The sequence below is a fragment of the Gossypium hirsutum genome, chromosome A13 (assembly GCF_007990345.1).
Source record: "Gossypium hirsutum isolate 1008001.06 chromosome A13, Gossypium_hirsutum_v2.1, whole genome shotgun sequence".
NCBI classification, from domain to species: Eukaryota; Viridiplantae; Streptophyta; class Magnoliopsida; order Malvales; family Malvaceae; genus Gossypium; species Gossypium hirsutum.
This window is the reverse complement of record NC_053436.1, coordinates 53669590-53690269: the sequence shown is the minus strand read 5'-3', so window position 1 is coordinate 53690269 and position 20680 is coordinate 53669590. Positions and strand designations below refer to the sequence as shown.

The window sequence follows — 20680 nt, the reverse complement described above, 5'->3', positions numbered from 1 at the left end:
GATCACATTCAATTTCCATTGTGTTGCCAGAATTGCAAGCTTGAAGGGTGATTTTTTTATCTCCCATACGGAGTGTGAGTTCACCTGTGCCAACATCAATAATTGTTTTAGCAGTTGCTAAAAAGGGCCTTCCTAGAATTAAAGGAGTGTTGCTATCCTCCTCTATGTCTAGAACAAAGAAGTCAATGGGAAATATAAATTTATCGATTTTAACTAGCACGTCTTCAATAATACCCCTAGGAAATCTTATAGTTTTATCTGCTAATTGAATGCTCATCCTAGTCTGTTTGGATTTCCCGAGACCTAATTGTTTGAACATTTTGTAAGGCAAGACGTTAATATTAGCCCCCAAATCAGCTAATGCATTATTAACATCTAAACTACCAATTAAGCAAGGAATTGTAAAACTCCCTAGATCTTTAAGTTTGTTGGGTAGTTTATTTTGGAGAACAGTTGAGCAAACTGCGTTTAGCTCCACATGTAATGCCTCGTCTATCTTCCACTTATTTGCTAAAAGCCCCTTTAAAAATTTCATTGCGTTTGGCATCTGTGATAGAGCTTCAATAAATGGTAAGTTAATATGTAATTTTTTTAAGAGTTGAAGGAATTTACCAAATTATTCATCTGAGCGGTCTCTCCTTGTTGCGTTGGGGGTATGGCACACGAGGTTTATATTCAACATTCACCGATTTGTTTTTATTGTGATCTACCTCACCTTGACCTTTGCTTACCACAGTTTTTTGCTTCGGTTCTAGCTGAGGCTCAACAAATCCTTTTTCATCTTGAACATTAATCGCATTCAGCTATTCCCTTGGGTTAGGTTTAGTATTACTTGGCAAGCTCCCTTGTGGTCGTTCGGAGATTAGTTTGGAAAGCTGGCTTATCTGAGTTTCGAGCCCTTGGATCGACGCTTGTTCATTTTTAAGTGCTGTCTCAGTGTTCTGGAAATGAGTTTCTGACACCGATATAAACTTTAAGAGCATCTCTTCAAGTTTCCGCTTCTTTTCCTGTTGGTAGGGTGGTTGTTGGTAGCCTGAAGGTGGTTGTGGTCTTTGATTTCCTTGACTACGCCACGAGAAATTGGGGTGGTTCCTCCAACCTGCATTGTAAGTGTTACTATATGAATTGTTTTAAGGTTGAGGATTATTACCCATGTAATTTAATTGCTCGTTATCGATGTTGTGGCCATAAGGTTGGTATTCTGAATGGCTTGTTCCACATCCACTTGCTTCGCACTGCATTACTGGGTGAACCTATGAAGAACTAAGAAAACCATCAATCTTTTTATTTAGAAGTTCTACCTGGTTTGATAGCATAGTAATCGAATCGACATTATAAACGCCTACTGTTTTAGTTGGTTTTGTCCTCATGACTTGCCACTAATAGTTATTCAGTGACATATTCTCTATAAACTCATAAGCATCTTCAGCTGTTTTATTATTGATGGTTCTGCCAACAGCTGCGTCAACCATTTGCCGAGTCGAAGGATTCAGGCCATTATGGAATGCTTGAACCTGAAGCCAAAGTGGTAACCCATGGTGAGGGCACCTTCTCAGTAAGTCCTTGTATCTCTCCCATGCATCATAAAGAGTTTCGAAGTCCATCTGCACAAACGAAGAGATATCATTACGTAATTTGGCCATTTTAGTCGGCAAGAATTATTTTAATAGAAATTTTTCGGTCATTTGTTCCCAAGTAGTGATTGACCCTCGTGGTAATGAGTTCAACCACTGTTTAGCTTTGTTCCTCAATGAAAAAGGGAATAACCAAAGACGAATGGCATCATCAGAAACAACATTAATTTTAAATATATCGCATAGTTCTAAGAAGTTGGCTAAATGAGCGTTGGGATCCTCATCCTGCAAACCATCAAACTGAATGAATTGCCGTATCATTTGAATAGTGTTAGGTTTTAGTTCAAAAGTATTTGTAGCTACAGTAGGTCTATCGATTCAATTCTTGTTAAAGAAGGTTTAGCATAATCATATATAGTGCGTGGAGCAGGATTTTGATTAGCCGCAATTGCAAGAGGTAGCTGATTGTCTTGGTTTTCAGCCATCTCTTCAGTTGGGGGTTAAGTATCGTCTTTTTGCTCGTTCTCTATGTATCTTAGGCTTCGCCTTATTTCTCTTTGGTTTCTGCAAACTGTGCGATTGATTTCTTCGTCAAAAAGTAGTGGTCCTGACGGGTTTCTTCTAGTCATAAACTAAAAACCTGCCGAAGAAAGAAAAAGAAAATTAGTAAATTAGAATAAAACTAAAAATAAAATTAGATTGCAAGAAAAATAAATGGCTAAAATAATAAAAATTGAGTGTTCCTAATATTTTAGTTCTCCGGCAACGGTGCCAAAAACTTAATCGCGTGATTTCGTGATAGGTTTTAAATAATTATAATTAATCATTCTTGAAACTAACTATTATCGCAATGTAGGCAAGTGTACCTATCGAAAAGTAGTATAGTTTTAGCAATACCGGATTGTCGAACCCAAGGGAACTAAAAGTACTAGTAATGACTGTCTTTTTATTATCTAGCCTAAGAATAAAGAGGTTCTTGTTTTAACTAACTAATTATCTAAACTAAGAATTCACAGAGAATGGAATTGGGGAATTGCTTTTGGGAAAATTAATTGAATTAAGACAATACCTAAGGAAAAATCCACCTAGACTGTATTTGTTATTCTGGCTCCGAATCAGACGATTTATTCATTTAACTTGTTCCGCAGAGATCCCTAAGTTATGTTATTATCCCTATTCAAGACTAATAACGTCTAATCCCTAGATTGAATAATTGAGACATTTCTCTAATTAACACCCTAGGGTTGCATTAACACCCTAACGAAATGCTACAACGCATACCAAAACAAAATTATGCAATATCAACTCATATTTCTCTGAACAATAATCATTCAACAATCATTTAATCAAAAACATGTTATTCATACATTATCGAAGTTTAATCGAGCTTAAAACCACATACAAATTAGATTTAAACATAAGTAGCGACCTATTTATAAAGTTTTAAAACTAAGGATAAGGTATTGATACTGAATAAATAAGTATCAATATTTTCAAATAAGTATCGATGCTAAATAAAACTATCGATACCAAATCTGTATTCTTGTAAATTTGAAAACTATTCATTTGGTATAGTATCGATAGACTAAGTAGGTATCGATACTTTTAATAATTAATGAGAAATTACAAGTTGAAATTTCATTTCAAGCCAAGTCTATATCTTACTTTCAGACACCATTATCTATAAACTAATCAAACTTGAACATGGTATATTTCAACCTAAAAGCACTTAACCAATGTGCCATAACGCAACATCACAAACAATAATCAAATCCAACATCTAATGTTATTTTCTAACCAATTCAAACTTAACAAAACAAAGTCATATAAAGTGACAAAATGCTATAACTCAATCATCAATTACACTCTTTTTCAAAGCATTTGAACCACATATTAGCTATAAAAAGAAGCCATATATATATATATCAATTCATAGCATCCAAAACAAATCCAACCAAAATATTATCTATTCAATACATATGTAAATATTTCAAACACTCCTATTGCATGCCATAAAACAAATAGAATGATTTTCAAAGTCTACAGAAAAAAAGAAAAAAGAAGCTAGATTATGTGATCTTCAAGTTGATCTAATTACCCTGTAACGCCCCTAACCCGTATCTATAGTCAAAATAGGGTTACGGAGTATTATTAGAGTTTACAAAATATTTATAGAAAATTCATGTCATTTAATATTCATTTCCTGAGGTTATTCATAACGTCCCTTAAATGGACCCTTGGGGCCCAAAATGAGTATTAGAATTGAGTCAGAACTAAATTAGGAACTCAGAGAATTTTTCGTGAAATATTCAAAATTTTCCAAGATGCAGGGCATACATGCCTGTGTGGTCAGGGCACGCACTCGAGTCATGAGCCATGTCAAACCCTGTGGAACCCTCTAACTTGTGCCATACGTGTAACAACCCTATTTTGGGCCTAGTCGAAACAGTGGTTTCGGGACCACGAATCTGACGTAGAAAATTTTATTTTTATTACATTTTCATAGTCTGCAATTTTACAGAATGATTTCATGAAAATTTCGCTCGAAAATTTTAATGTCTGAGCACTCAATTTAGCAAAAAGGACTAAATTGTAAAAAGTGCAAAAATTGAGTTCTACATGCTAAAGGTGTCTAATTGCTATAAAATTTTAAATTGAAGGTCCTTAGATGGTAATTAGACCATTTTACTTTAAGTTGGACAAAAGTAGACATGAGGTAAGTGAATTTTAGTGTTTTGAGAAAAGGGCATTTTGGTTATTTGGTAATTAAATGAATTAAAAACCAAAAATCAAGCCAAAATTTAGTCCTCTTCATGCTTGGCCGAAATTTGCGAGAAAGACATAGCTAGGGTTTTTCCACTTTTCAAGCTTGATTGTAAGTCCGTTCCTGCCCCGTTTTTAATGCTCTTTACATTTTTGAAGTCGTTATCACCCGATCTATCTATTTCTATCGTTAATTTGAGAGATGATTGAGGTCTAGGGTTTGACCCATGTTAGATATTTGTGTATTTTGATGTCTAATGGTACATTATGCAAGTTCAATGTTAGATAAACAACTTTTACTAGGTGGTTTTTGATGAATATGTCAAAAGGACCACTTTGGAAAAAGATTTCAAAATGTGTATGAAAGTGTGATTAAATGGAAAATGTGAGCTTTTATAAGCATAAAAGAGGTTTGGATAGGCTTGGGTTTTGATGAAATTGAATAGATTTCATTTTAAGAGCCTAGGGACTAAAACATAAATATGTCAAAGTTTCGGGGCAAAAATGTAATTTTACCATAATATAAGTTTTAGACTAAATTGAGTAATGTGATTAATAATGAGTAAAATTTTCTATTATATGTCAAGAGAAATGAGGTTCGGACCTAGATCGGGGGAAAAACAAAGTATTTGATTATTAGGTCCATTTCCTACTATTTTTGTACCGAGGTAAGTTCTTATGTAAATAATGCATTACTTTAATTATATTTTGAATGCTTTACTATTGTATGAATTATGATCGACCATTGAGCGTGTTCGAAAAAGTTACGATAAGCATGAAATCCCAGTTGAACCTTAGGAATAGATATGATACAAATGTCATGACATTAGGGTTACCAAGGCTATGTGGAAGACCATATTTGGGATATGGCATCATTATGAGACTTCCTATAAGACCATATCTGGGATATGGCATTGATATGATTTTTCGTGTAAGACCATAGCTGGGTTATTGGCATCAATATGAAATCCCATCTAAGACCATATATAACATCCCGAAATAGTCCCTAGTCAGAATAATGGTTTTGGGACCAAAAATATGACATTAAAATAATTATTTCATGGTCATTATGAAGTCTAGGATATGAAAATAAGCATGTGTTAAAGTTTCATGAAGAAATTCTATGAGTAAGGTGTCCTATTAGAAATTAGGGACCAAATTGAATAAACTATAAAACTTAGATTCTAGAAGCAATTTGTATGAAATTGCTTTGGAATATTAATTAGAGGTCCTTAAAGAGTAATTTTCCAAATTTCTAAGTTTTTGGACAAAAATGGGCATGCATGGAAAATTTTGGAAGTTTAATAAGGAAGGGCATTTTGGTCATTTGGTAATAAACTAAATAAAAAAGGAAAAATCAAGCTAAAATTAGCTCATTTTCTTCTCCATGCTGCCGAAATTCTAAGGGTCTCCATAACTAGGGTTTTCCAACATTTCAAGCTTGATAGTAATTCAATCCTAGCCCCGTTTTTAATGTTCTTCGTATTTTTTAGTCCTCGTAACGTGCTCTTTCTATTTCTACCCATATTTCAAACTAGGGTTCATGTTCAAAATTTACCCATGCATGAGATGTTTGTGTTTTGATGATTTATGGAGGAATATGAGAGTTTAAAGGATAGTAAACAACTTTTACTAAGTAGTTTTTCATGGAAATGACTTAAGGGACCATTTTGTAAAAGTTGTGAAAATGGGTAGAAAAATGTGAAACGAAATAAAATGTGGGCTGCTATAGGCAATAAAAATATTTGGCTAGGCTTGGGTAACTTAGAAATTTCATGAATTTCATTATACAAGCCTTAGGACTAAATTGCAAAAATGTGAAAGGTTAGGGGCAAATTGGTTGTTTTTCCCGGGGGTGAGTTTTAAATCCTAAAATGAAAAATGTGAGATATTAATAATCAAATTTTATTGATATACACCCCGAGGAATCAATTTCGGAGATTGACCTTGAAAAACGAAAGGTTTTGGAATAACCGAAATACGAAATTGAAACAATTACTAGGTAAGTTTGTATAACCCGAAGTAAACTCTTAATATACTTAAATATGTATGTTCTTGAATGTATGAAAATTCAGATATTCATTGCATGATAATTCATGAAAGGTGCTTGTGTAAAAGAAAGATGATAAATGTCTCGGTTGAAATAGAAAAAGGGAAATCCGTGGGTAAACTATGGCTTACATGACATGAGATCCTGCATGTGTTGTAGAAAAGGATTTAGCTCGGACTTGTAAACCAATGATCTCAAATAGAAATGATCTAGCCCAGATGGGTGTTCCTTGAGTGATCGAGCCTCTTGAAGAATGTGGTGCATTAATGATTTAACCTCGACGGGTAATCTGATTGAGGACTAAATTTAGCCTAGACTGGCAATCTGATCCGAGCTTATGAGAGCAACTGCCGTTAAAGGGGATTTATCTTGGACTGGTAATCCCAACATTGCTCTACAATTTATTACTACGGGGGATTTAGCCTTGACTGGTAATCCCACTGTAAGATAAAAGGTTCACGGGAGTGCGTACTTGAGATGATCAATTGTATGACTTGAAAGAAATTGGGTTATCCATTGAGATTTTCGAGGAAGTTTGACGGGACTAACATGAGAAATAGAAATGGAAATATTGAATTCATGAGCTCATCAAAGACTAATGACATGATGTATTGTTATGAGACTAACTTGATGATTGAGTGCATGTGATTGGGAAACTATTTCATGCTTGTTGGGATTATTGCCTAAATATGGTTGTATGCTAATTAATCGGTAAGTTTACTTTCTAGTTATCCAGAATTACTAAGCATATAAATGCTTACCCTCTTCTCTTTTTCCTATTTTACAGAGCTCGTAGACTCGTGAAGATTGGAAGACGCTTGGAGAATCAACACACTATCGACTTGTCCCACTTTGGTATATAGATACTTTTATTTTGTTTAATGGCATGTATATGGTTTTTGGTCATTTTGTTATATGTGTCATTTGACTAGCCAATGTAAGCGCTTAAATGGTATACTTTTTCTTTTGTATATGGCCATGAGATATGGCTCATATTGATGTAGGTTGTATACCTACTAATGATGCATGTTTATGTTTAAATGTTTCATAAGATATAATGATGAGGTTTATCATGGATGGATGCTTGAAATGGGACCTAAAAATTTGAAAGAGTGGACATAGCATTTAATGGTATATGATTATAATATGGCCTAAGCGTAAAATGTGCTATGTTAATCCCTAATACGAAAAGGACAATTTAGCATGTACTAAACCGATGAGATGAGGTTAACATGCAATTAGGTTATGCCAAGGTTGTTTAAGAGTATGATTAGGCCATGTTAAATACCATTGAAGTCTTTAAGTGTGTATGGATGGTAGAGGGTGACCAAAGGCTTGGAAAATAGCCCTAAAAAGGTCCACACAGGTAGACACACGGGCATGTGTCTCGGTCGTGTGTGACACACAGATAGCCCCATGGGCGTGTTTCCTGGCCGTGTGTCCTTTGCAGCTAAAATTTTAGGTCAATTTGTATGGTAGTAAACGTATGGGCAGAGACACGACTGTGTGTCTCAACCATGTGGAGGACACGCCCTAGGTCACACGCATGTGCCTTGGCCGTGTGCCTCAAAAAGAATGATGACATCATAAACATAATGTCCGGGTTTTCGGACACGGGCGTGTCTAGGCCGTGTGCAGGACAAGGGTCAGGGACACGGGCATGTCCAAATAATTCAACACCGGTGGGGCACATGGGTGTATCCCCAAGCACACACGCGTGTTCTTTGCCTCCACACGGGCGTGTAAGGTATAACCCTAGTAATTTTACTAAAATTTTCTATGGTTCTCAATTTAGTCCCGGATCGCTTTTAATGTATGTTTTGGGCCTCATAGGCCCATAATAGGGACACTATGATATTGCTTGATTGGTTTTAAATTAGAATGAAATTTTATATCCTGTATCTTTCAAAATATCCAAGTATGTGCCTGGTAACGCCTCGTACCTTGTCTCGATCTCGGGTACGGGTAAGGGGTGTTACACCATATCTGTAACACCCTTTACCCACATCCGACACTGAGACGGGGTCTGAGGCATTACTGGACTTAAACATAAACATTTATACAAAACCGGGCTATAAAATTTCATTCAATTTAAAACCATTCATACATAAGCATATTGTCCCTTATATGGACCCACGAGGCCCAAAACATACTTTAGGGGTGGTTCAGGACTAAACCAAGAACTTCCGAAACTTTGCGACACTTAGAAAATTTTCTTGTTTTAGAGGGTCACACGCTCGTGTGGGTAGGCCGTGTGATCACACACGCCCGTGTGGCTTGGGACATGCCCGTGTCCTCAACCCGTGTAACTCTCTGTTTATGACATAATCAACACAATTAGGGTCACATGGCCAAGTCACACGCCCGTGTGCTTAGGCCGTATGGTGAATTAAATTCCAAAAAAATCAAGTGTAGACTTCACATGGCTTGGGCACATGCCCATGTCCTGAGGCCGTGTCCTTCACACGGCTGAGACACACGGCCATGTCTCTGCCCATGTGTTTACTACTGGACATTCTGTTTTACTAATTAGGGTGCAGGGGACATACGGCCGGATCACACGCCTATGGGCAGACCGTGTGTCACACACAGCTTAGTCACATACCTGCGTGCTTATCCGTGTAGACAACTTTGAGGCTATTTTCCAAGCCTTTTGTCACCCTTAATAACACATGCACATTTAAACATCTCAATGACATCCTACATGGCATAAATGAGCACTTACACATTCATAAACATGGCTCATGCATATTAACTTCCATTTTATACATTCATGCCTTAGTTGTTATTATGCCATTTACTCACAATTCCATCATCAAACATCCATGATCATATTCACAATTCATCCATGCCAAATGCATTTAACCGCATCATGAGTGGGCATAGCACATGAATACATATATGAATAAGATTACATCTCCATAATTAATATGGGCCATATCTCATGGTCATATACAAAATGAATCATCAAATCATTATAAGCCAACACATTTGGCTAAGCCAATATGACATACAACAAAAAGACCAAGCCACTATACATGCCATACTTAAAATACTTGAATTCACTATACCCAAAAGATTAGTTTGATAGTGTGAATTGAGCTCTGATGTCCTTCGGTCCACGAGCTTGCTTGGCAATACTATAAGAAAATAGAAAAGAAAGGGGAGTAAGCATAAATCTTAGTAAGTTCACATGAAAATAAATAGCAACATAATTATGAATTTTAACAATTAACATAACATAATTTACATATATGTCATCATAATTTCATAGGCATAACTTATTCATCACATACCAAGCTCATTCATATGTGTTTTTTGTACATACCTGACCAACTCGTAACACAGTCTCATATTTCCTCATCATTGACTTACTTGTCGAATAACTCACTGATTTACCTATTGAACACTTGGAATACTATCAGATACACAGAAAGCTTTCACAAACTGCTTCATACGTAGCCACATGCTACCTCATATCACAGATCATATATTACTCACTCTCAGCTAATCACAGCCCTACTGACACAAGCTGGCAGTCAGGACGTAACTATATGGGCTGCTCACAGAAGTTAACAGGTACCCACAACACATGCCGGGCTACCCAGCCACTGGTAGGACGTACATGACTAGCACCCAAATTCACATAGTCACATATACACATAATTTCATGAGCTCATCATCACATAGTTCCTAGTGACATGTCACATTATATCCTAAATTATTCCTAAGGTTCAAACGAGATTTTCTCGATGTCACATCTTCGTCAAACTCATTCACAATGTCATTCCCATTGATCATAATATCATTCATACACTCATTATAATAGTTAAACATAGAAATTCATACAGACATTAATAAAGCATTAAAACATGATACAACATTGCATTATTTACATATGAAATTACCTCGGTGCCAAAATATGGCTAACTATTCGATTTAGTCAACAACCTTGTTCTTTCCTCGGTTTAGGTTCGGACTCCGTTTTTCTTGATCTATAATATCACTTATTTAATTATCACATTGTTCAAAATAGTCCATAAATCATACTTTGGAAAAATTAAAATTTTTCCCTATACTTTTACATATTTACAAATTAGTCCCTAGGCTCGTAAAATTAAACGTACTAATTTTCTTTGTTACCCAAGCTGGCTGAACTTATAACATGCTCATAACAGTCCACATTTCTCATCAAATCATACATCTTACTACTCATTTTACAAACTTTAAAAATAAGTCCTTTTTAGGTGTTTTCATGAAAAACCACTTAGTAAAAGATGTTTATCATACATCAATCTTTCATATTCCTCCATTAAACATTAAAATACATGCATGTCACACATGGGTCAATTTTTAAACATGAACTCTAACTCAAAATAAGGCTAGAAATAGGTAGATCATGCTTCAAGGATCTTAAAAACATAAAGAACATTAAAAATGGGGCTAGGGTGTACTTACAATCTAGCCTGAAAGTTGAAGAAAAACCCTAGCCATTGCTCTCCTAATTTTCGACACACACTAGAAGAAGATGAGCAACTTTTGCTTCATTTTTCCATTTTTATTCTTTTAATAACCAGATGACCAAAATGCCCTTTAATGCCTTTCTTTCAAATTTTCCTAACTATGTCCATTTTTGTCCATGAAAATAGAAATTGGGGAAATTGCTATTTAAGGGCCTCTAATGAATAATCCATGGCTGTAACATCTCGAATTAGGGCCTAATCAGAATAGTGGTGTCGAGACCACAAATCTAAAATATAAATAATTATTTTATGATTCTCATGAGGTCTATGATATGATTGCATGCTTGTGTGAAAGTTTCATGAAGAACTATGCATAAAATGTCCAAATGAATTTTAGGGACCAAATGGAATAAGATGCAAAACTTGCATTCTAGAAGCTTTAAGTATGAAATTGCTTTAGATTATGACTTAAAGGGTCCTAATTAGCAATTTGACCAATTTCTATAATTTTGGAAAAAAATGGACATGCATAGGAAAAATTTGAAAGAAAGACCCTAAGGGCATTTTGGTTATTTGCTAATTAAAAGAATAAAAAGGGAAAATCAAAGAAAAAATGTGTCCATCTTCTCCAAGTGCTAGTCGAATTTCTTAATAACCATAGCTAAGGCTTTGTTCAACATTTCCATGCTTGATTGTAAGTGCTCCCTAGCCCCGTTTTTAATGTTCTTTGTATTTTTTAAGTATTTGAAGCATGATCTACCCATTTCTGGCTATATTTTGAGCTAGGGTTCATGTATGAAATTTGACCCATGTATAACATGCATGTATTTTGTTGATTAATGGAGGAATATTAATGTTTGATGCATGATTAACATCTTTTACTAGGTAATTTTTAGTGAAAACACCTAAAAAGGGGACTTGTTTGTAAAAGTGTAAAAGTGGGTAGTAAAAATGTGAAATAAAGGAAAATGCAGGCTGAAATGAGCATGGTATAGGTTCAGCTAGGCTTGGGTAACAAAGAAAATGCATGCATTTCATTTTACGAGCCTAGGGACTAAATTATAAATAAGTGAAAAGTTAGGGGTAAAAAGGTAATTTTACCAAAGAATGAATTATGGATTGATTTGAATAATGAGATTAATAAAAAAGTTAAATTTGGCATTATATATCAAGAAAAACATGATACGGGTCTTGATTGAGGGAAGAATAAAGTATACGACAATTAGGCTAGATTACCATCATTTTGTACCATGTGTAAATAATGCAATGATATATCATGTTTTTAATATTTTGTTAATGTATGATTTTATATGATTACTTATTATGTCAAGTGTATGAATGATGTTGTAACCTATGAGCATGAGATTGTGAATGAATTCAATGAACATCAGATATCGAGAAAACCCCGTTTGATCCTTGGGAATAGTTCAGGATACAATGTGACATGGCACTAGGAACTATGTGAATATGAGCTCATGAATATGTGTGTATATGTGATATGTGAATCCAAGTGCTAGTCTTGTACGTTCTACCGGTGGCTGGGTAGCCCAACATGTGTTGCAGGTAGCTGTCAGCTTGTGTGAGCAGCCCGAGTAGTTACATCCTGACTATCAGCTTCTATGAGAAGGCCCGTGATTAGCTCATGAGCGAGCAATATGTGATTGTCAGATGAGGTAGTATGTGGCTACGTTTGAAGCACTATGTGCAAGTCTTCCGTGTATCGAATAATATTTCAAGTGTTCAACGGGTAAACTTGTGAGTCAATCAACAAGTAAATCAATGAAGAGGGAATATAACATTGTGATTTGAGTTGGTAAAGGTATGTACGATAAACTCACATGTATGAGCTCAATATGTGATGAATTTTTGGTAAGATTGAAAATGTGTAAGTTATGTTTACAATATTTGAGTTATATCTATGAGTTCAGGATAACACATAAGTAAACCTATGCTATGTCACTAATGTGTATATATATATTCATATCTATGAATATTGTTGCTATTTATTTGCATGTGAACTTACTAAGCTTCATGCTTACTCCCCTCTTTTTTCGCATTTTCTTATAGTATCGCCAAGCCAATTCGGGGATTGAAGAAAGTCGGAGGCTCGATCACACTACCAATAGGATATTTGGGGTATAGTTAGTCTCAATATTTTGAGTATGGCATGTGTAGGGACTTGGTCTTTTTGTTATATGTCATATTGGTCTAGTCAAATGTGTTGTCTTATAGTAATATTTGATTTATTTTGTATATGGCCATGTGATATGGTCCATGTTGATCATTTGGGTTATAACCCTAATCAATTATACATGCATGCAATGTTTTTATGTTTGATGTGTTTGTTGTGGATGAGATGTGTGATGAATGGCCCATGTGCTAAGTGAATAAATCATGGTTAATAAGTATGCTCAATCTATGGTATAATTAGGTAAATTAAAAGTAGGTTTAGCATAATGAATGAATATGAAATTGGTGTGGAATGCCATATTAAAGTATGATGTTTTGGATAGCGACATGTTGTCATTACAAATGCATGGCATATTCATATTTATGAGTCTTTAAGTTACTAAATGTACTAGTTTTCATGTCATCTTAGATGAATGAGTAAATGAGGATTTAAGGGGGAAAAATGGCTTGGAAAATAGCCTCAAATATGTCCACATAGGTAGACAAACGGGCATGCGTCTAGGCCATGTGTGACACACGGTCAGCCTCAGGGGCTTGTGGTTAGACTGAGTGTCACCTATACCCTAATTATTGCAAACAGAATGCCCAGTAGTTAACACAAGGGCAAAGACACAGCCGTGTAACAAGCACGACCTTAGGATATGGGTGTGTGCCCAGGCCGTGTGAAGTTTGCATTTAATTTCGAGAATTTAATTCGCCACACGGTCTAAGTACATGTGTGTGTGACTTGGCCATGTGACCCTAATTGTATGATGACATCATAGTCAGAGAGTTACAAGGGATAAGGACACGGGCATGTCCCAAGCCATACAGGCGTGTGTAATCACACGGCCTACCTATACGGGCGTGTGACTCCCAAAGTAGGAAAAGTTTTCTATGTTGCCTTAAAGTTTTCTAAAGTCCTCAGTTAATCTCAAATCACTTTCAATGTATGTTTTAGGCCTCGTAGGCCCTTATAAGGGACAATTTGTATGAAATTGAAAACTTTTAAATTTGACCAAAATTTTATGGTCGGTTTTGTGTAATGTTAATGTTTTAGCCTAGTAATGCCTCGAACCCTATCCCGACGTCAGATACGAGTAAGGGGTGTCACATTTAGTAGTATCAGTGGTACGATTTAGTAAATTCTTAGACTAACGTAGCATGTGTACGAGCCTAGCTATACATGCCATACATATATTATGATAGTGTGACGATTCTTGAGGATTTTAAAATGTGTTTTCATACAGTCAATGGATCCCGACAGAGCAGTGGCAGATGATGTAGAAAGCAATGAGCCTGCTCCCATTGAAGGCGCAGTGTCAGTTGAGAGTAGACCCGAAACTGTTAGTAGAGGAGAAGGAGGCAGAAAAGCCTTTCTGCACATGATGGACGCCTGGTATATCGAGTTCGTTCGAACTAACCCGAATGCTCAACCCCTCCTTCCCCACCTATTCCTCAACCTATTTGTTTAGTACCTCAAGGTATGGACTTTGTGAGATTGAATAGACCTCTAGTGGATAAGATTTGGAAACAAGGAGCCAAAGAGCTCCGGGCTAGTAAAGATGATGACCATGAGAGGGCAGAGTTCTGGCACGAGAATACCCTTAGAGTGTTTGATGAGTTATCATGCACTCCTCAAGAATGCATGAAGTGTGTTGTGTCCTTCCTGAGAGACTCGGCCTACCAGTGGTGGAACACCCTAGTGTCGGTGGTACCAAAGGAGAGAGTTAATTTGGAGTTCTTCCAATAAGAATTTCGTAAGAAGTACATTAGCCAAAGATTTATTGATCAGAAAATGACGGAATTTCTTAAGTTAAAGTAGGGTTGAATGATGATAATAGAATATGACCGTGAATTCATGAGACTGAGCAAATACGGTTGAGAATGTGTATCAACTGGGGCCATCATGTGCAAAAGATTTGAAGATGGATTAAACGAAGACATCCGATTTTTGGTGGGTGTACTTAAACTGAGAGAATTTGTTGTGCTTGTAGAGAGAGCTTGTAAAGCTGAGGAATTGGCTAAAAAGAAGAGCATAGCGGAATTAGAGTTTTGAGATTCAAAGAAGAGACAGATGAGTAAATCATTTCAGTCCTTAACTAAGAAATCAAAAGAGATAAGAAATCGAAAGAGATTAATACTCGATCGAGTGTTTTAGCTGGGTTTTCAACTAGGAACCATGGGAAACAGTGTTCGGGTTACGAGGCTCAGACTACTTCGATAGCGAGTGTGGGTAATGCTCGACCTAATATACTTGAGTGCCAACATTGTGGCAGACGTTACCCCGGTAAATGCTAGATGAATAGCCAGACATGTTTTAAGTGTAGTAGTTTACATGATCATTTTATCAAGGATTGTCCTGAGACGATCAAAAATGAAAAATTTCAGAGTGCAAGATCGGGCAATGCTACTTCTAGAGGAAGACCACAAAAGAATCCGGGAAATGGAGCGAATAGTAAAGGTGCAACTAGAGAACCGACTGGGAGACACGAGGGTAGAGCACCTGCGAGGACTTATGCCATTCGCACTCGCGAAGAGGCTTCATCCTCTGATGTGATTACGGATACTTTTTCTCTCTATAATACTTCTGTTGTTGCTTTGACTGATCTGGGATCTACCCATTCATATGTATGTGTGAAACTGGTGTCTAGTATGAATATGCCCGTCGAGTCTACAGAATTCGTGACAAAAGGGTCATACCTTCTAGGCAAGCATGTGATAGTTGACCAAGTATGTAAGAGCTGCCCTTTAATGATTAGAGGTCATTGTTTCCTAGCTAATCTTATGCTTTTGCTGTTTGATGAATTTGATTTAATACTTGGTATAGATTAGTTGACCATGCATGATGTAGCGGTAGACTGTGGAAAGAAAATCATTAAATTGAAATGTTAAAGTGGTGATATCCTTTGGGTTGAATCAAATGAATTGGATGGCTTGCCTGTAGTAATTTCTTCTATGACTGCTCAGAGATATAGGAGAAAAGGTTATGAAGCATATCTTGCCTTTGTGTTGAATACGAAGGAGTCTAAGTTGAAAATTGAGTCAGTGCCGGTAGTATGTGAATATCCAGATGTGTTCCCAGAGGAGTTGCCTGGATTGCCTCCAATTAGGGAAGTTGAGTTTGGCATCGAATTAGTTCTGGGCACTACACCTATTTCGATCGCTCTATATAGGATGGCTTTGACGGAGTTAAGGAGTTGAAAGTCTAGTTGCAAGAGTCAACAGACAAAGGTTTCGCGAGACCAAGTTATTCTCTGTGGGGCGCACGGTGCTATTTGTGAAAAAGAAAGATGGTTCAATAAGATTGTGCATTGACTACAGATGGCTCAATAAGGCAACTGTAAAGAACAAGTACCCCTTAACAAGAATTGATGACTTGTTTGACCAATTGCAGGGGGCCACAGTATTTTCAGAGATAGACTTATGGTCCGGTTACTACCAATTGAGAGTCAAAGATTCGAACGTACCGAAGACTACACTTTGGACAAGTCATGGTCACTATGAATTTTTAGTTATGCATTATGTGCCCGCTGTATTTATGGATTTAATGAATCCTATTTTCTAATCATACTTGGATAAATTTGTGGTTGTTTTTATTGATGATATCCTGATTTATTCTCGTGATGAGACTGAGAATGCCGAACATTTAAGAATGGTTCTGCAAAATCTTGAGAGATAAACAGTTGTATGCTAAGTTTAGTAAGGGTGAGTTTTGGCTTTGAGAAGTTGAATTCTTAGGACACATTGTCTCGGGTGATGGCATCCAAGTCGATCCGAGTAAGGTTTTAGCTATTGTTGAATTGAAACCGCTACGGAATGTGTCAGAGGTTAGAAGCTTTCTAAGCTTAGCCAGTTATTATAGACGGTTTGTTAAAGGATTTTCCATGATTGCCACTCCAATGATGAGACTGTTATAGAAGGATGTTAAATTCGAATGGACGGAAAAATGGCAATAGAGTTTTGAGAAGTTAAAGGCATTGTTGACTGAGGCCCTAATTTTAGTACAACCTGAGCCGGGAAAGGAATTTGTAGTTTATAGTGATGCATCCTTGAATGGATTGGGTTGTGTGCGTATGCAAGAAGGCAAGGTGATAGCTTCTGCCTTGACACAGCTAAAACCGTATGAGAAGAATTATCCAGCACACGATTTGGAGTTGGTTGCCATTGTTCACGTTGAAGATTTGGAGACATCATTTGTATGGTGAGAAATGTCAGGTGTATACTGACCATAAAAGTTTGAAGTATTTGATGACTCAAAAGAACTTTAACCTACGACAACGGAGATGGCTAAAGTTGATAAAAGACTATGAGCTAGTAGTTGATTATCACCCGGGAAAGGCGAATGTGGTCGCCGATGCCTTGAGTAGGAAATCCTTGTTTGCTTTGAGGCCTATGAACACTCAGTTGGCCTTAGAAGATGATGGTTCAATTCTTGCTGAATTGAGAGCTAGACCAATGTTTCTTCAAGAGATTTATGAAGCTCAACAAAGTGACAATGAATTGCAAGCCAAAAGATTCCAATATGAATCAGATATAGAATCAAATTTTTGGATTAGTTCCGATAGTTGCTTAATGTTCAGAGATAGGATTTGTATTCCTAAGAATAATAAGTTGATTCAGAAGATTTTGCTTGAGGCCCATACTGGTCGTTTGTCTATGCATCTGGGTAGTGCGAAAATGTTCAATGAATTGAAGAAATTTTATTTGTGGCCAAGTATGAAAAGAGATATTTCCGAGTTCGTTTCGAGATGCCTGATTTGTCAACAAGTGAAAGCTGAACACCAAGTATTTCAGGCTTACTTTATCCTGTGATGGTTCCCGAGTGGAAATGGGACCGTATTACTATGGATTTTGTGACAGGTTTGCCTTTGACACCAAGAAAGAAAGATGCCAATGGGTTGTGGTTGACAGATTGGTCAAATCAGCTCATTTTATACCGGTACGCGTTGATTATTCACTTGATAAGTTAGCTGAATTGTATATTTCTGAGATTGAGAGACTTCATGGAGCACCTTTATCGATTATTTCAGATAGAGATCGGAGGTGTACTTCGCGGTTTTGGAAGAAGTTACAAGAAGCTTTGGGTACAAAACTGAATTTTAGTACCGCTTTTCACCCACAGACTGATGGAAAATCCGAGAAAGTAATTCAAACACTTGAAGATATGCTCAGATGTTGTGTTCTTGAGTTCCAAGGCAGTTGGGAAAAGTACTCACCTTTGGTTGAATTTGCTTACAACAATAGTTATCAGTCGATCTTGAAGATGGCACCTTATGAGGCATTTTATGGGCGTAAATTTTGTACACCGTTGTATTAGATTGAGCTTAAGGAGAATAAGATTCATGGAATCGATTTGGTTAAGGAAACTGAGGAAAAGGTAAAAGTAATTCGTGATTGTTTAAAAGCAGCATCAGATAGACAAAGTTGTACGCGGATTTGAAAAGAAAGGAAATTGAGTATCAGGTCGGTGATACAGTATTCTTGAAAGTGTCTCCATGGAAAAAGGTTTTGAGATTCGGTAGAAAAGGCAAGTTGAGTCCTCGTTATATAGAACCGTATGAGATTACCTAAAGGATAGGGCTTGTTGCTTATTGATTGGCTTTGCAGCCTGAGTTAGAAAAGATTCATGATGTATTTCATGTATCCATGTTGCGCCGATATAGATTCGATCCTTCTAATGTGATTGCACCGATAGAGGTTGAAATCAGACCGGATATGACATATGGTGAGGAACTGGTTAAGATCTTGGCTCGAGAAGTCAAGCAATTGAGAAACAAAAGTGTTGCTCTTGTAAAAGTTTTATGGCAAAGACAAGGGATTGAAATGGCTACATGGGAGCTCGAGGAGGCTATGAGGAAACAATACCTGAATCTTTTCACCGGTAAGATTTACGGGGACAAAAATCCCTAAGGGGGTAAAATTATAACATCCCGAATTAAGCCCTAGTAGGAATAGTGGTTTCGAGACCACAAATCCAAAATAGAAGTAATTATTTTATTATTCTCATAAGGTCTATGATACAATTGCAAGCTTGTGTGAAAATTTTATGAAAAAATTCTATGCATAAAATGTCCAATTGAATTTTAGGCACCAAATTGAATAAGATGTAAAACTTGCAATATGGAGGCTTTAAGTATGAAATTGCTTTAGATTTTGAATTAGAGGGTCCTAATTAGCAATTTGACAATTTCTATAATTTTGGAGAAAATGGACATGCATAGGAAAAATTTGAAAGAAAGATCCTAAGGGCATTTTGGTCATTTGGTAATTAAAAGAATAAAAAGGGAAAATCAAAGAAAAATGTGTCCATCTTCTCCAAGTGCTAGCTGAATTTCTCAATAGCCATAGCTAGGGTTTTGTTTAACATTTCCAAGCTTGATTATAAGTGCTCCCTAGCCCCGTTTTGAATGTTCTTTGTATTTTTGAAGTCTTTAAAGCGTGATCTACCCATTTCTGGCTATATTTTGAGCTAGGGTTCATGTATGAAAGTTGACCCATGTGTAACATGCATGTATTTTGTTAATTAATGGAGGACTATGAATGTTTCATGCATGATAAACATCTTTTACTAGGTGATTTTTAGTGAAAACACCTAAAAAGGGACTTGTTTGTAAAAGTGTAAAAGTGGGTAGTAAAAATGTAAAACAAAGGAAAATGTGGGTTGAAATGAGCATGGTATAGGTTCAGCTAGGCTTGGGTAACAACCAAAATGCATGCATTTCATTTTACGAGCCTAGGGACTAAATTGTAAATAAGTAAAAAGTTAGGGGTAGAAAGGTAATTTTACCAAAGCATGAATTATGGATTGATTTGAATAATAGGATTAATAAACAAGTTAAAATTTGCATTATATATCAAGAAAAACGTGATACGGGTCTTGATCGAGGGAAAAATAAAGAATACGACGATTAGGCTCGATTATCATCATTTTATACTGAGGTAAGTTCCTGTGTAAATAATGCAATGGTATATCATGTTTTTAATATTTTGTTAATATATGAGTTTATATGATTAATTATTATGTCAAGTGTATGAATGATGTTGTAACCTATGAGCACGAGATTGTGAATGAATTCAACGAACATTAGATATTGAGAAAACCCCGTTTGAACCTTAGGAATAGTTTAGGATACAATGTGACATGTCACTAGGAACTATGTTGACATGAACTCATAAATATGTGTGTATATGTAATATGTGAATCCGAGTGCTAGTCTTATACGTTCTACTGGTGGTTGGGTAGCCTGGCATATGTTGGGGGTACTTGTCAGCTTGTGTAAGCAACCCAAGTAGTTACGTCCTCACTGTCAGCTTGTGTGAGCAGGCCTATGATTAGCTCGTGAGCGAGCAATATGTGATTGTAATATGAGGTAGCATGTGGCTACGTTTGAAGCACTATGTGCAAGTCTTCCGTGTATCCAATAATATTCTAAGTGTTCAACGGGTAAACTTGTGAGTCAATCGACAAGTAAATCAATGAATAGGGAATATAACATTGTGATTTGAGTTGGTACAGGTATGTACGATAAACTCACATGTATGAGCTCAATATGTGATGAATTTTTGGTAAGATTGAAAATATGTAAGTTATGTTTACAATATTTGAGTTATATCTATGAGTTTAGGATAACACATAAGTAAATCTATGCTATGTCACT

General features: G+C 36.3%; 1 non-coding gene across 1 annotated transcript; it reads left to right on the top strand.

Annotated features, from left to right (window-relative positions):
- The first annotated feature begins 1530 nt into the window (after nt 1-1530).
- On the top strand, nt 1531-1637 carry LOC121213223 (small nucleolar RNA R71). Its single transcript, XR_005908600.1, has one exon. It is a non-coding gene; the product is annotated as a small nucleolar RNA R71 (small nucleolar RNA).
- The last annotated feature ends 19043 nt before the right edge of the window (nt 1638-20680 follow it).